This window comes from Pinus tabuliformis, chromosome 6 (genome assembly GCF_031772625.1).
Source record: "Pinus tabuliformis cultivar Carrire ecotype Pingquan chromosome 6, CPIR1, whole genome shotgun sequence".
Taxonomy (NCBI): Eukaryota; Viridiplantae; Streptophyta; class Pinopsida; order Pinales; family Pinaceae; genus Pinus; species Pinus tabuliformis.
In genome coordinates, this window is record NC_142292.1 from 1,337,424,995 (window position 1) to 1,337,442,481 (window position 17,487).

A 17,487-nucleotide genomic window follows, 5' to 3' on the forward strand; every position below is an offset into this window, starting at 1 on the left:
AGTCGTCTCATCCCTAATATCCAAATGCTATAATAAAATCCGATTTATACTTAGTACGGGGTTGTATGAAATCTATGGACTTTGGTCAACCCATGTTCCAAACGTATCGTGTTTTGTGGTTGGTGCTCAGTCAATGAGCCAATTCGACTTCACTGACAACCACAATAGAGAAGTCAAGGTGCTTCACTTTTCCACGAACTAGGATGGGGCTCTATTGGATCCTGTACATAGTGGAAGAGGCAGAGTAGCGGGGAAAATGTGCAATGGAGCTAGGCAAGGGTTCGTTCTCACAGAACTAGGTGGCAAAAAACTACAAGCAGTACTCGGCTTTCTTCAAGAAGCCGAAGAGATCGAGAAGGTGGACAAGGTTCCGGAGCTAGTGGACACTTTCTACAACCTAGTGACAGATATCTATGAGTGGGGTTGGCGGCAAAGCTTCCATTTCTCGCTTGCGTTGCACGGGAAATCCCACTGCATGAGGAGTGTCATGCCCCCAAGCCTATGGTAGTCTTTCAACCGTGTCTGGTGGGGTGCGGCACCACCGTGTACTTTCTTTTTTTTTCAATACTTGTACATATGGACTACGCCTTTCACATAAACATATTTAATTCAACTTTCTCAATTAAGTAAAATGTATTAATCTTCATACACGTTCATAACCAATATGCAATTAAACCATGAACATAACAATTGCACACAATTATATAGGGAGGGGCAACTCCCAAACGAGTCCGCCCAATAATATATTATGAAACCTTCAATAATACATACAAGTGTGCCGGGCAAAGTCCACGCCCAACACTTAGAATCTTTTTACAATATAGGCATAGACAACGTTTTTTTACAATTCAATGCCAACCTCTCTTGGTAGGAGCATGCTCACCCGAGCGACCAGAACTCCCCCAATTCGATTCCGCACCAAACTGTCTTTTACAGTGTACCGTCGTCCCACAAACAGTCCCTTGGTAAAACTGCGCACTTCTCCTTATGCGCATGAGAGATGCGCACTTCTGCTGCGTCCTCTTTGCTTCTAGATCGAATGCCAAGAGAGAGCGAAGTGCTTGATGCGAAATGAAGCCTCTGCGCTGCCAATATATACGCTGGCTATCCATTCGATGGAGGGGTGTCAGCTCTTGGGCCGACCCCCATATTTCATGCTTAGGAGCCCCTACTTTATATTTTAGTGGGTCGGCCTTTGCCCAAGGGCAAGGCCTCCCTATGCCCCTTATAAAGTCTGCAACACTCCATCGCATAATTCTCTAAGTGTCATCCATATGTCCATTCCCATATGAACTCGTCACACTGTTATGTCGCAGGCCGGAACTCTTCATCACCACCGCCCGCTCGTTTATATGGTCTGCCCGTCCATTGGGCGTGGGTCGCGCACGGGTCGCCCGCCCATCGGGCGCGGGTCGCCCATGGGTCGTCCGCTCGACCTTCGCACCAGCGCGCCGATGACTCGTCTGTCGTCGCACTGCACAACCAGCTCGTCGTGACTCGTCCGTCGTCGCACCGCACAGCCAGCTCGTCGTGACTCGTCCGTCATCGCACCGCATACGCGCCGGTTCTATGTACACGGGTCGCCCGCCGGGGCGCCCGCCCGTCGTGCACGGGTCGCCCACCGGGGCGCCCGCCCATCCATCGTAGCTCGCACCCGAACCTTCCAACTCGCCGGTTGTCCGCTCGCACCTGCAGCTCGGCTTGCTGTGTATATCCGCTGGCTCACCGTGCACGGGTCGCCCGCCCGTCGTGCACGGGTCGCCCACGGGTCGCCCGCCCGGGTCGCCCATGGTTCGCTTTGTTGTCTAACTGCCGTGTGAGGGTGTTTTGCCCGTCGCGCACTTGCCCAAGTCGCGAGGGCGTTACACTCTCCTCCACCCGAAGACGTTGTCGTCCCGACAACACATCATCTCAGTAGCTCTCCACCAAGACTGCATCAACCATGATGTAGACTCCTCCATATAAGGCAACATCACTGCATATATAAGGACCCGTCTCCATCAAGTCATCTCCATGTGCAAACTGCCCATGTATATCAACAAGTGCTACACATCCTAGTCATGTGCCAACACTCATCTCCACGATTCCATGCTCAGGTCCATGGAAACCCCATCTTTCTGCAGCATGTTATGATCACCATACCTGCTCAACCATGTTTGAGGGCTCACTGCCATGAGCAGCTTAACAATGAGCCCCATCTTCTATGTCATCTAAGAAGATGTGGAGGGAGAAGAGCCAGGTGGCTCTCTCTCACTAATCAGCTCAATCCATCTGTCCGGATCCTCAACCTCCATCCTTTGTAGATATGCCTCCCGATCTTCCTTCTGGATGTTCGGCCTCACATATACCTCATCGATATCATCATCATCATCCTCCACCAGCTCTAGCCTTCTTGACAAGTCCAAGATGCTATCTGAAAGTGATCTAATGACCAATGACTGCTCCACAAGCTTTGTCTCAATGGTAGACAACCACTTGTTCATCTTCTCCTTATCCTCCATCTGCATTCCTCCTAACTTATGATCAGGTTTTGTCACACCAATGGTTGGAACACCAATGGGTACATCTTCCCTTCCATCATAAATGAAGAGTTTCCTCAAATGTGGTACAACCATAGCCTCAAACTGTTTCATGAACTCCATCCCCAATACTGCCTCATAGTCATCAATTCACACTATAGTGAAGTCCACCTTTCCGGTCCATCCACCGAGTGTAGTGTCCACCTTTTCGGCCATACCAAGGATTGCCATAGGAGGAGAATTCACTGTCTTCATTTGTGCCTTCACTGGTACAAATTTCAGCCCAATCCTTCTCGCAGTATCTTCACTCATGAAGTTGTGTGAAGCACCACTATCCACCATAGTGAGTACATCAGCACCTCCGACCTTCATCTGAACATACTCCAATCTGTTCCTTTCTGGATCCCTCCTAGAAGGTGCCTCCGTAGTAGCAGAAGCTCCAAGTACCTGCATCATCCCTACCGCAGCATTTTCATCATGCTCATCATCAGATTGTGCAGCAGCGGCCACCTTTGGTTTGGAGGGGCAATTCTTCACCACATGTGGTCCTGCACATATCCAACACTTCAAGGGTTTCTTCGCCTTCGGACCATCATCCGATTTCGAATCATCATCCTTCTTCTTTTCCTTTGGCTTATCGGACTTCTTTTTCTCATTAGAAGTCTCATCGTAGTGATCCACCAACCTGTCAACTGCAGCAAAAGCCTCCTCAAGTGTTCTGATCTTCTGCCTCTTCACTTCATTGCATGCCCAAGGCTTCAACCCAATAATGAAGTTGAACACCTTGTCCCTTTCCGCCATGTCGGGAAGTTCCAGAGCTGCACTTGAAAACTCTCGCTGATATGCTTGTAGGCTCCCAGTTTGTTTGATGTACTTAATCTTCGTCCTTGCTTCCCATGTTTCATCTTGGGGACTGAAATGAGTCTGCAAATCCCTTTTCATGTCGTTCCACGAAGTGAAGTCATCAGCATTACCATTGATAATTTGATCCACCCTCCTTCGCCACCACATCTTAGCATCTTTCGTCAGGAATTAAGCGGCAACTTTGACTTGTGTCTCCCCATCGGGTAGACTCAATCGTTCCAAGTACTGTTCCATATCCCATAGAAAGTTGCCAAGCGTTGCTGCACTCCTTGTACCATCATAAGATTCTGGTTCTTTGACCTTCACATGAGGCACTCCTCCACCTGAGTTGTGTCTCACGGCCCTCTTCAATACCGCAATCTCGTCTTTGGCATCATCAAGAGCTTTATTTACCTTGTCAAGAGTTCCTTTCAAGTTCACGATCTCAGCAAGACCTTGATCCCTTGATTCTTCAACCTCTCTGACCCTTTCTTCCAGCCGTGTACACATGAGATCATTGTACTCACATTGTGTCTTGAGCTCATCATGCTGTGTTCGGAGTTCTTCAAGTTCTTCCCTGACCTTCAAGATGGCTTCTCGCTCCTTAGTAAGTGAGTCCACATCCTGGTTCCAAGAAGTCTCTAAAGTCTCCATTCGTTCAATCACTTTTTCCATGAACCCAAGAGTAGTATCCTTCACGGTGTCCTTCATCGTATGGCTAGACCCAGCTTGAGAGTTAGCTACCATCTTCTTCTGCGATCTAGTCTCAACCATTCATCGGCTTACCGGTAAGAACCTGTTCAAGTCTTCACGAGCAACCCTGCTCACCAGCTCTAGACCGAGCTCTGATACCACCTGTCACGCCCCCAAGCCTACGGTAGTCTTTCAACCGTGTCTGGCGAGGTGCGGCACCACCGTGTACTTTTTTTTTTTCAATACTTGTACATATGGACTACGCCTTTCACATAAACATACTTAATTCAACTTTCTCAATTAAGTAAAATGTATTAATCTTCATACACGTTCATAACCAATATGCAATTAAACCATGAACATAAAAATTGCACACAATTATATAGGGACGGGCAACTCCAGAACGAGTCCGCCCAATAATATATTATGAAACCTTCAATAATACATACAAGTGTGCCGGGCAAAGTCCACGGCCAACACTTAGAATATTTTTACAATATAGTCATAGACAGCCTTTTTTTACAATTCAATGCCAACCTCTCTTGGTAGGAGCGTGCTCACCCAAGCCACCAGAACTCCCCCAATTCAATTCCGCACCAAACTGTCTTTTACCGTGTACCGTCGTCCCACAAGCAGTCCCTTGGTAAAACTGCGCACTTCCCTTATGCGCATGATAGATGCGCACTTTTGCTGCGTCCTCTTTGCTTCTAGATCGAACGCCAAGAGAGAGCGAAGTGCTTGATGCGGAATGAAGCCTCTGCGCTGCCAATATATACGCTGGCTATCCATTCGATGGAGGGGTGTCAGCTCTTGGGCCGACCCCCATATTTCATGCTTAGGAGCCCCTACTTTATATTTTAGTAGGTCGGCCTTTGCCCAAGTGCAAGGCCTCCCTACGCCCCTTATAAAGTCTGCAACACTCCATCGCATAATTCTCTAAGTGTCATCCATATGTCGCATTCCCATATGAACTCGTCGCACTGTTATGTCGCAGGCTGGAACTCTTCGTTACCACCGCCCGCTCGTTTGTATGGTCTGCCCGTCCATCGGGCGTGGGTCGCCCACGGGTCGCCCGCCCATCGGGCGCGGGTCGCCCATGGGTCGTCCGCTCGACCGTCGCACCAGCTCGCCGATGACTCGTCCGTCGTCGCACCGCACAGCCAGCTCGTCGTGACTCGTCCGTCGTTGCACCGCACAGCCATCTCGTCGGTGACTCGTCCGTCGTCGCACCGCATACGCGCTGGTTCTATGTACACGGGTCGCCTGCCGGGGCGCCCGCCCGTCGTGCACGGGTCGCCCACCGGGGCGCCCGCCCATCCACCGTAGCTCGCACCCGAACCTGCCAACTCGCCGGTTGTCCGCTCGCACCTGCAGCTCGGCTCGCTGTGTATATCCGCTGGCTCACCGTGAACGGGTCGCCCGCCCGGGTGGCCCGCCCGTCGTGCACGGGTCGCCTGCCCAGGTCGCCCATGGTTCGCTTTCTTGTCTAACCGCCATGTGAGGGTGTTTTGCCCGTCGCGCACTTGCCCAAGTCGCGAGGGCGTTACAAGGAGCATGTCGTAGATCTGCTAAGCATGAAGCCCAGGGACCAGGTTCTTGATGCTAGGTGTGGGGTGGGAGGGTCAATGCGGACCGTTGTAGTGCACTTGGGCACCAATATTGTGGTAATCACCATTAATGACTACCAGGTGGAGCGTGTCGGTAGTCACAACAAGAAGGCGAGGCTCCACCGCCTCTACGAAGTTGTCTACGACAACCTTTTCAACATGCCCTTTGTAGACAACATCTTTGACGTTATCTATTCCATTGAGGCCACCTGCCATGCCCCTGAGCTCCAGGATGTGTATTTTGAGATCTACAGGGTTTTGAAACCACGTGACCTCTATGTTACCTATGAAGATTACTTAGGTAGAAGTTGGACTGTTGAATACTTTTCCTAATCGACTAGTGAAACCTTCCATTGGGCATGACGCTTTGCATATGGCCCTATTACATGTTGACCTATGTAAGATCATAACGAGTCAACCCTTAAGTATTCGAATACGTTTGTTTTGGTTTTACAAGTCAGGGTGGGCAATGGGTTGCAAACCGCTGTTCCTGTCTCACGTAAACAGTGAGGGTGGGGAATTAATTGCTACCCCAATCTGAGTTGGTTGTCGATATTCTACGCTTGTATGTTGTGTGTATTCGGTTTGGGTTCATATGTATATTGTCTTTTTTCTAAATGAAATATTCTGTACAGAGAATGGTATCTAAATCGGTTTACATCACTGGACTAATGGGAAAAATCATCAACGTCACTAAACTGCAGACAGTTGTGTGCGGATAGAATTACCCCTAACACATGCAGAGTGTTACACAGGTAAGAGGTTGTTAGTCATGTTACCGACGATTAGGTTAAGGAAATGGAATTGAAATGAAATACGGTTACTAAAAAAGAAAATCTCACCCCAAAATCTTGTCGAAGCGGATTAAACACATCTCCGCACTGGAAAAGCTAGACTGTTGTTTTCTTGAGACACTACCTTTTAGAGGCTTATCACAAGTTTGGAGGGATCGAGGAAAAAGCCGGGGCGCTTGGTGCGTCGATCATGCTATTTTATTCATCCTGCGTTGCTAGAGAAATACATTTTCTTTTCTCTCTTTTCGAATAACATTAGAAGGTCTGCATACCGGGTTGAGTGGTCCTAGACCCACGATTTGAGGATAAAAGAAACGATGCATGCCAAATTGAAGTATGCAGAAAATCACGAATTTTTGTTTCTTTTTCTTTTAGAGGCCAATCGGGTGGCTGAACTGTCATAGCTCGTTGTTCCTTTGACAATTATCCGCTGACATGGAAGGTGTCGGCTTGGGATAATGATTATCCTGAGTCAGATTAAGTAAAAATATCTTCATGATCAGATAGAAAAATTAGAATCTAGGATAATGGTTATCCTCATCGCCATATCCTCCAATGCATAGAGGCTATGCATCATTTAAAATACCAACTAAATCCTTGAATGTATTATCTAGTTCTATAGCAGTGAGTGCGTCCATTCCCTTGACACAATTTGGCGCTACTCTATAGAGAGAAAAATGAGGGCAATTTTGTTAAAGGCTAAGTTTAGACACTTCCATCGTAGCCTTGTAGTAGTGGAGAAGATGCTACCAATTTCATTCCGTTGCTTTACAATAAAATGAAAGAAGAGGCAAGGACCACCACAACCTTTGGTTGCATCTGATAGGAATATTAAAAGGTTCTACTGAATTTCGGCGGTTTGGGTCTCGACATGATAAGAGGAATCCGAGTAGGAGCAATGAGGTTTTACAGAAGTAATTGTCTCATCACCATTCGCAATACGGTTGAATTGTTGGATTTTATTTATATATATGTAATTATGACATAAGATCATCATGGGTTTTATCTTACCTTGTATCCTGATTCATTGGCTCGTAAATGAATTTGGGAAGTCTTTTTTTTATTTTGGTTCTATAATTAAACAACATATACTGTACGTAGGAAGACCATATCATAGCATGGCATGGGTGTCAACCCCAAAACGTGTCATGATCTTCGTAAGGAGACGGGTATTGTTGAGCCTTCAAGCTAAATTTAAAAAAAAAAATGGTTCACTGTGGGACCTTTCGGCATCGATTTGGTCATTCATTGCTGCAACGATGACTTGGCTTCGACAGTGGCCAAAAACAGAAACAAATTTAAATTATAGTGTTAACTATTTTTGGTTTTTGTTCGATCCCTACGTTCTCCAGGGTCACTTCATGGGTTAATCTATAAACGTATGAAAAACACAAGTGAACCACATGCAATTTGTTTTTTACCCTTGAAGCATATTACCAAATGCGAAAAGAAAAACAGTCAGTTCAATTATTAATACGAACACTGGAAATGGGGATCAGTTGTTGTTACAAACACATGTGATGGATGGTCAATAAGATGTAAGCTCGGGAGCCTTAGAAGAAGGCATCTGATAGTCACTAAGAAGACGATTCTCTTCTTCTTCAAATTGTTTCACTCAAATGATATATCATTAGGTAACAAGTTTGGTGTCTACTTTGGGAGAATAGTACATCGTTCTACAGTGTGTTTAGTTATGGGTGTCATTGCTGAGAATACTATGCATCTAGTCAGCAAGAAAACGATAGTTAACCAGCCAAGCATAACGGTAAAGCTAAGCACAATTAACTTCTGCCAATGGCAATTAATACTCTTGAGGAATTTATTACATTCCTTGTATTATTTTTAGAGGTAGCGTCTTCGACGATATGACTTTTTCGTTCTCAAATGGGGTATTTCCTCTTGGCTCAACCAATATCATAGGAAATATATGCAGGACAAGACTATGAAAATATCACATGATTAAACCATAAATTCAAGATAGATATAGTAGGAATTGTTGAATAATCAAGTAGGTGTTAATTTCCACAATTATATAAAGATTTTTATTATTGCATGCTTAAGAGCACATTAAAAAAATAAGTCGCTTAAAATGATGATAATAGATTTTATTTAAATGGATATGGTCATGATATGGTATGTAAAATGTTAGTGGAAGTGGCATAGTGGGTAATTGTTATCACACTCATTAGAGCTATCTTACTCATCATAGCATCTACATGGACTATGATGTGTAAGTAGAAATACTTCTATTTTGAATGTATATGATGGTTGGGTGAATAGATTGGGACTTGTTTTCTTTGTTGAAATTGACTTTCAATATGTGTAGACAAAATTGAAATATGATTATCTACCCATATTCAAAACCGATATGAAATAACATCACCCATGCCAAATTTTTAGATGTGACTTCTAATTAAAAGTTGTAATCAAGTGAAGCATTATGTGAAAAGTTAGGTTAGTATCCATATAGATATGAGCAAGGTAGAACTGATTCAGTTTTTGGATAATTAACTTGCAAGGGGAAGAGATAATACACCTATGATGGAATGAAATAATTGATAGGTAAATTTTTAACATGGTCATCATGTTATCTTAATTATAGTAAAAGAAGATTATCAAAGATACAATTAGGTAGGGACTTGGCTAAATAAAATCCCACCTAATACCTAGAAGGAGGGTTATATAATGGAGGAAGTCCATGGTCGTAACCAGCTTAATTATTGTATATATACCTATGCCTTTTCATGAATAGTTTACATGTTGTTACCATAGTTGGTTAAGTAGTCATTAAGATGAACATGTTGGAGAGGAACATGCTTAATATCCATGCATGTTAATGAGCTATATGAATTTACCATGCAAGCACATGTGTGTGCAGTATTATAGACTTGGAAGAGTGTTTTATTTATCAGATGGTATAATATAGTTGCATAACAATGAGTCATACAAACCTTCCATGTAAGCACTTCCTCATGAGTTATGGTATTGATAGCCTCTTACATGTTGACTCAGTGCTCAATAATCATAAATATATTGGTTACCCCAATGCCTATTAAAGAGGAGTATGTTCTGTAGAAGGAAAGAGCATGATTGACTTGATGATAAACTACATGTTTTGTTTCTTATAGGTTGGGCATAGTTGTGATTTGCAAAATCAATGGTATGCTGCTATTAATGTTTACAGGTGTGCATAACATGTAGGGATTTGGTTTTTCCTACATGCAGGGGATTGGAATTGATTGAACTTTATTGAGGTTATGTATTCAGACTTATATATGCCAATAATAAATAGGTAAGTATGCATGACTATGTTAGGAGTCATGCTGGACAAAGAAAATGAAGGTTATTGATCTTACTGACATGAAATTTTTATAACCAAAGATGTTATAGCATGCAATAAGGAGCAAATACCTTAAAAGTAAGGTTTTTCAATTTTGTTAAAATTAATAAGAAGTAAAGAAAATGGTGGAAGATATCATTACTTGAGTGGCACACAAAACTAAACTATGATTTTGGTCAGAGATTAAACTAACGTCATCATGCTATAAAAATCATTGATAAATGGTATAATTGCTAAAAAAGTAGTATACCAAAGTTAAGGATGGTGAGAGCATGTTATAGTATAAATACTATATAACTGTAAGAATTATGGTCAAATTAATCCTTTGATTAATGCATCTGCTTACAATGTGGCTCGCTCTTCGGTTGGAAGAAAGTATGGTTAAAGGGGATATTTAACTTAAACTGATTTCCAGGACATGTGCATCGTTTGAAGGATATGTATAATAGAGCCTATAAGTATCCTTGAGTGCAAACCATAGTAATTGGTGAAGTAGCACAAACGTTATGGACCCCTCGGTCAATTAAATGATATTTAACAATCTATTTAAAATACATTGATATCAAGAAATTTTGAGAGGATCCCTTATGAGATTGCATTGATAAGGTGTCTAGATAGCATAACGAATTTTTACGTGATTCATACAAGAATTCGTAAACAGATAACTCAAATTTTGGAAAAGGGTGTCTTAATGTTAATAATGAGCTAACAAGTAAATACACTGAGATCATAAACACTTCCAACTACAAGGACTGTATGGTTGTAAGTAGTAAACAATTTCATGTATAGCTACATGGAATTATGCATGGTCAACAGGTTGTTGAAGCATAAATGGGGCAACAGTAAACCATACAAGGCGAATTAATGATCTCATAAATATTAAACTTCAACAACTATCAATTAGTACTATGCTTTAGAACATTAAGTAGAATGTATGATTAAGAGGGAAATATGTATGAATGCAATAATACACGATTTATATTGTAACCACATGACATCTAGAATTGATTTACACATGACATAAAAACTTTCTTAATTACATAGATGAACCATGAAAAATGAATGTTGGTATGATACTAACATGGTGGGAAAATATGTGGATAAAATTTATGTCATGCAGGTGATGTCATGAGGATGGTATTACAGGTTGTACCATAGCTGGACTATGTATCACAATACATATCAGACTATGTGACTACATTTTCTACAAGGTTAAAAAATGAAATGTGTATTGGTTTGTATAACATACCCTGTGTGAAGGGTATGCAATAGTCATTAGATGAATGTCTGGCTAGGTAAACAAACCTAGAGGTTACCCAAAATAAGGAAAGTAAGTTTGGTATAAGTAACAATTGTTAGTCACAGTTTTATTATGATGAATATATGTATATGAATATATATATGTTGTGATGTGAAATAATCTGTTATGACTTACAGGCATATCAATGTGGAAAATATGCTAATTGATGTATTGTATGCAGAGAGACTACAAGAAGTAGGTGTTCAACAAGAACACAAGGGCTTAAAAGAATGCAAGTAGAGGACATGCATTCTTCAAATAAACTAAATGATAAGCAACAATTGCTTTAATATTGTTAAGTAACACATTATGATAGTTAAACTTTGCATCGATAAATTCTCACAAATGGTTTGAAAAAAATGTGTGACATCTAGCTATGGAAGGAGAGATGCTGCGGGGGGCTCCTCCAAATCGATGTAGCTATGGAAGGAGAGATGCTAGGAGCACTCCTTGTGCTAGATGTACATGAAAAAAATTGCATCACACTGTGGAGCCATGAGAGTTGTTTATTTGGAAACCAGCTACATGTGAACGAGGATATGATGCATTGATACACCGAGGACGGTGTGAAATTTAAGGGGGGCAGTATGTAACGCCCCTCCCTTGTGTACTACATCCTCCATGCTTGGGTGTACTAATGAAATGAGAGTTTATATAAATTTTTGGTGGGGGAATACTTCAATGAGGTTAGTTGGGCAGATTGGTAAGGATCCCAAATTATAAGGAGGAGGTCATGTGATCAAACCCCACCCCTCCATGTTAAAACCTTTCTTGTTTTAAAAAAAAACCAAAACAGATTTGGGAAGCCCGCCACATAAAATCGGCAGATTTGGTGCACTTTTTTTGGAATGGTTGTTCGGCACATTAATGGTTGGTACATGGGGCTGCCTAGTGGGAGCCGACCCACATGGGATGGGCGGGTTCAATCCTTGCCATCCCCACATTAATATATGCGTACATGTTGTTTGCTTTGGGGGTGTGGGCTGGGTCCACAGGAGGTGGCCCGCCCACCCCATGTAATATTGTGGTTGATATATTTGTGGCTCAAGCTGGGGGGTTCGGAGGGGTAATGATCATAGACCCAACAAAAAAACATTGTTTTCACATTTTTAAATGTGCAGTTGGGAAGGGAGGTGGTGGGGGTTATGGCCTGCCAACTCATATTATATATATATTTTTTATTTTTTCTAAAATAGAACACATTTTTCAAATTTTTCTAATATAGGGCATATTAGACAAATTAACAATCCATCAAATTCGCCCGTTTTCGGGAGCTAGGTTTCTTGCCCCAGGGTCGATCAAATTGTAGGACATTTAAACCTGGACCACAGTCCAAATTTGACCAAAAATTTGACTGGCTCGTTCTCCCTCATACAAGCTCAGATTGACGAACCATTCACACCATTGGGACTAGGACCAAAACTTTGACTAGCTCGTTCTCCCTCATACGAGCTTAGATTGACAAACCGTTCACATCGTTGCGACCAGGACGACAGGATCTATGCTTTGGTTTTGGTCTGAAAGCATTCTTATCACTTTGATTTTAGAGCTTCCATAAACGCTCTTTGTCCTGTGTGTGTCTCTGGATCCACCCGAATCACCCCTTAATCCGAAGGTGTATGTATGAGTCCAAGAAGAGAGTAGTAATACAAATGTGAAAAAATATGCATGCCAACACTAGGCTGAATGTGCTCTCTGAAATGTTCATATGAGGTAATATTTTAAGGATGATGACCAACGCCTGAATGGTTAGTGCAGTTCCTATAACTCTTCTAAATATTGCAAGAAGCTGAGGCCTTATGTTAGACGAGGTTCTTCTTCTTGATTTGAAGAGGGAGACCTTGAACTTAGAAAAAGGAAGGTCTCAAATTGTGGTGGTTTAAGGTTGACCAACAACTCTGGAATGCTTAGTGCAATTTCTTGAACTCTGTAGGAACTAGAAAGAAGCTAAAGTCTTTAGCTAGAGGAAGTCTTCCCAATTCTTTGAGGAGGGAGAAGCTCAACCTAAAGATGGATGTATCAACCCAAAATAGATGGTTTAAGTTTGACCACCAAAAAGAGGCATGCTCAAGGGCATATATGTCTCTAGATACAAATTTGAATCTAGTATGGCAGGTTGTGGCTTACGCTTGATTGATGTGTCTTTGAAACTAGTAGATGACCATCACTCGCCCGAGTCAGATACAAGGTGAGGTGATGGAGAAAACTCAATTGCGAGACTTTGAAATTCTATTAACATATGACTAAAATATCTCCTTGGTTGTTGAAGCTCATTCCTAGGAATAGATCTATACAATATGAATCTGTGTTCTTGTGGGAGGCTCGATTTTGAAGAATTTCTGTGAATAATGAGTATGATCGCCATAATGCTTTCACAAATGAATATCAAAACCATGATCTTTCATATGGCCAACTCAGTCACAATCACATTTAACAAACTTGTCTACAAATGTGGAGGAGTAGAATTTGGAACAGGTGAAGGTGGACCTCCATGAAGAAACCCAACACTTTGAAACTGAATGGGCTTGGAATAGTCTGCAATATGAAAGGACGCATCCTTATCATATCCAAGACTTCTTATGTGCTTCATGTTGACGAAATATTTGCAAGGTATAATGATTAGCTTGGGAAGTGTGGATTGAATTTCCACACACGTATTCTAATTTTCTTCTGAAATGAGCAGTTGATTTGAATCAACATTATTGACTTGATGACTTGCTAGTTGTTGATAGGATCCTCTTTCAAATTCAGATAGTAGATTCTTCTGAACAAAAACAAGTTTATAAGGATTTGTTTTTTGTTGTAACTCATCTCGCCGAAGTTGAGATTCAAGCTACAAAAAGTCAATCTTTTCTTATGCATTTTGCAAGAAAGTTTGAATGTTTGTGAGAGTGCTTTTGCTTAACTTTACCATATCATCAGTAGTGGATTATATTAGGGTATTAATTTGGGCCATTTGCAAAAAATAAAGATTCAACAACTGAAAAATATAAGATTTTATATAAAATAAAACCAACATTGCTCTCAATCTGCCTTACCTATGTATCAGTATTTTGTTTTGACAATGTCACAATATATGATGAAGAGAATTCTAATATTTAGAAATTTTTTCTAAAGAAATTGAAGTCTGACATCCAAATCCTTTTGTGAATAAATCCAATATATCAATGACCAACTTTATATCCTTCCTGTTAACAATAGATTCTTAGAAGTATTCAAATGTTGGTAGCTCAAAAGAAAATTTCATCCCAATGCATCTGCGCATGCAAGGTTGAATACTCAACATGCATACCATTTCTCAAACTAAACAAATGAATCACCGCTTCAAGGAAATTAAGCACATTTATCGATGGTGACCTTCAATAAAATCACTACTAACTTCATTCAATGTTTCTCGAAATGTTGTCATCTATCCAACATTACCATGGGGCCCGTGTAGATCATTAGGTTCCGTTCGAATTAGAAGATCACTCATCTCCCTTCAAAGGATATGGCTTCAATGGGAGTTGTTGCTTCAGAGTTTGTAGGAAAGCATGGTAGTTCTTGTTTCAAGCAACTAGTGGAGCAAAACAAGTAATATATCGAGGAACCAACTACTATGGAGAATGCAATGAGATTTCAAAGTGCTTATTCTACACATGAGTTAGCAAGCATTCTTGGCTGCTAAATCATTCTCGAAGGAAGTGGACCTTAGGATACTATGTTTGAGTGGTGCCCAAAGCATTACCACTAAAAATATTTCATTTTTCTTTACAACGTTCAACATATAAGTGAAATTGTGAGGCTTAGAGCATTCAACGTATACCATTCAACGTAACCAGTCCTCGACGGAGCTATGACTATGGAGAAATTTTATATGGATAATGTGGAGTGTGGTATAATATATTGGGAGTAAGGGCGTGTAATGCATTCAATTGTGATACATACACCTCGCCAACATTTTGGATGTTATACCTTCCTGTATATTCTAGCCTCATAACTCGCTACCCAGAAATGGCTACGCCTAATGGCACTATCATAGACCTGGAAGTAGAATGGGCTAGGATTTATTAGTTTATCTAAAGGATTAAAGGAATTATAGAAAGGCAAGAAATTCATCCATTTGATAATAAAACGAACGAGTAGAGTAAGGGTTACATAGCTATATATGACATGTCCTCTCATTCGCTCTTACTACCTCAGTACGTAGAGGACCTGTATAAAATATACAAGGGGTCATTTGAAGAGTATGTCACCACCATGGTTTTACCACGTTTAATGCAAAGGAAACAAGAAATTTTGTTGAGAGAACTTGTGAGATAATTGGAGATTCACAAGGAGTTGGAGTAAGTGTTTTGGACAATTTCGTATCTATAGATAAATACTAACTCAGATAAGTAGCCATATCTAGAACAATAGTTTGAAGCATTTTAGCCTTTTCCTATAAGCAATAGATAGGACAAAGAAGATGAGAAGAGCTACTTGTAGTTACACTTTCCTCTTATCTCCTTTGTATCGATCCTGCCGCTCCTTCCTGTACTTAACATGCTTGAGAAGTACATGGAAACATAAACAAGGCACGAGATTATAAATAGGTGCAGGGGACACATGAATAGATGTAGGGAAGCAGTTCTGACACTACGGCCTCGGAACAACATGTACTAGAGATTCAACAAGCAGCCATTGACTGTGCTACTGACCTTGTAGCCATTCATGCATAGTTGGGGGGTCTCCACACAAGGATCTCTGCACTGACAGAGTGACTCGAGGGCGAGTCACAATGCTTATGTTGGGAAAACTGCAGAGTCTTTACAATGGAGTTAGTCAAAACTTGGGCTTTAAGTCCCCAAAACATGCCTTGGGGGGATTCCACGACTAATAGGCCCCCAACATAAACATCGTGACTCTCCCTCAAGTCACTCTGTCGGTGCGGAGATCCTTGCGTGGAGACCCTCCAACTCTACTCGAATGGCTTCAAGGTCGGAAATGCATTGAGCGGTTGCCTATTGAATCTCTTGTACACATTGTTCCGAGGCTGCAATATTGGAACTGCTTTCCTACATTTATTCTTACATCCCCTACACCTGCTTATAGTCTCACGCCTTCTTTCGGCAACTTGGAGTGCGAAGACTATGCTTCTATTGTCTAGTCAGATAGTCGGGCCACCTGTGTATGGGTTCGGTTGACTGCCATTCACTTTTCTTGGGAAAGGTTCTCCATTTAGCTTTACCAGCTATACCATGCCTCCGTCTGTGACTTGCTTAATAACATATGGTCCCATCCAATGCATTCTGAACTTTCCTGGGAATTTATCAAACTTACTATCATACAGTAACACTAAATTTTTTACCTTGAACGTGCGCAGCTTAATATGGTGATCGTGTCAGGCCTTTTCATGCAGCTTTTGTACCTGCTGATGAAAGCCAGCCAGGAATCGTTCCTCTTCAAGTTCTTCCAACTGTGCGAGCCTCTCTTCTAGGGCTTCATGGTCCGTCATACCTGTGAGCGCTGTTATGCGTAGACAAGGGACAATATACTCTATTGGCATGACAACTTCCATGCCATAGACCAACTGGAAAGGTGTCTATCCTGTCAGTTTCTTGCACATTGTCCTATAAGCCCATAATACTGTAGGAACGCAAAGATCCCAATCAATCCGCTGCGTGTTGCAGACTTTGGTCAGTGTAGTCTCCAGTATTTTGTTGAGGAGGTCCTAGATGGAGGCACGGTGTGGCTGGTAAAGCTAAATGGAGAACCTTTCCTAGGCAAAGTGAGTGGTTGCTTGTTGAATCTCTTGTACACATTGCTCCGATGCTGCGGTGTCGAAACTCTGTGTACAGGAGATTCAGCAGGCAACTACTCAGTGTGTTGCCGACCTTGAAGTTGTTCGAGCAGAGTTGGAGGGTCTCCGTGCAAGGATCTCTACACTGATAGAGTGACGTGAGTGCGAGTCACAATGTTTGTGTTGGGGGCCTGTTTGGTGTGGAATCCCCCCAAGGCATGTTTTGGGGGCTTAAAGCCCAAGTTTTGACTAAATCCATTGTAAAGACTCCACGATTTGTGGGCGTGGAGCGTGAAGTCATAATAGAGTAATAGGGTTGTCCGCCCTTGTCTTTGTAATGTAATATCGGTTTGAAAAATCTACCCATGGTCAGCGGACCATGGGATTGTATAAATAGAGTGAGGCTCGAAGTGTAAGAGCCATAAATAAAAGGAATAGAAGCATTGATTCGAAGTGTAGGTCGTGTGTTTGGGTTGTAGAGTAGGAGAAGGCTATGCAGCAGAGTGCACATTGGCCTAGCATTCTGCAGCTTAGTGCGCAGACCCCTGTAGCTGAGTGTGCAGGGTAGGTTGAGTCTTTAATGATTGGAAGCATTAATAAAAGAGATGTTTTACCATATTTCTATGTATC

General features: G+C 42.0%; 1 pseudogene; it reads left to right on the forward strand.

Annotated features, from left to right (window-relative positions):
- The first annotated feature begins 203 nt into the window (after positions 1–203).
- On the forward strand, positions 204–17,014 carry LOC149263542 (24-methylenesterol C-methyltransferase 2-like; annotated as a pseudogene).
- Positions 17,015–17,487: the final 473 nt, after the last annotated feature.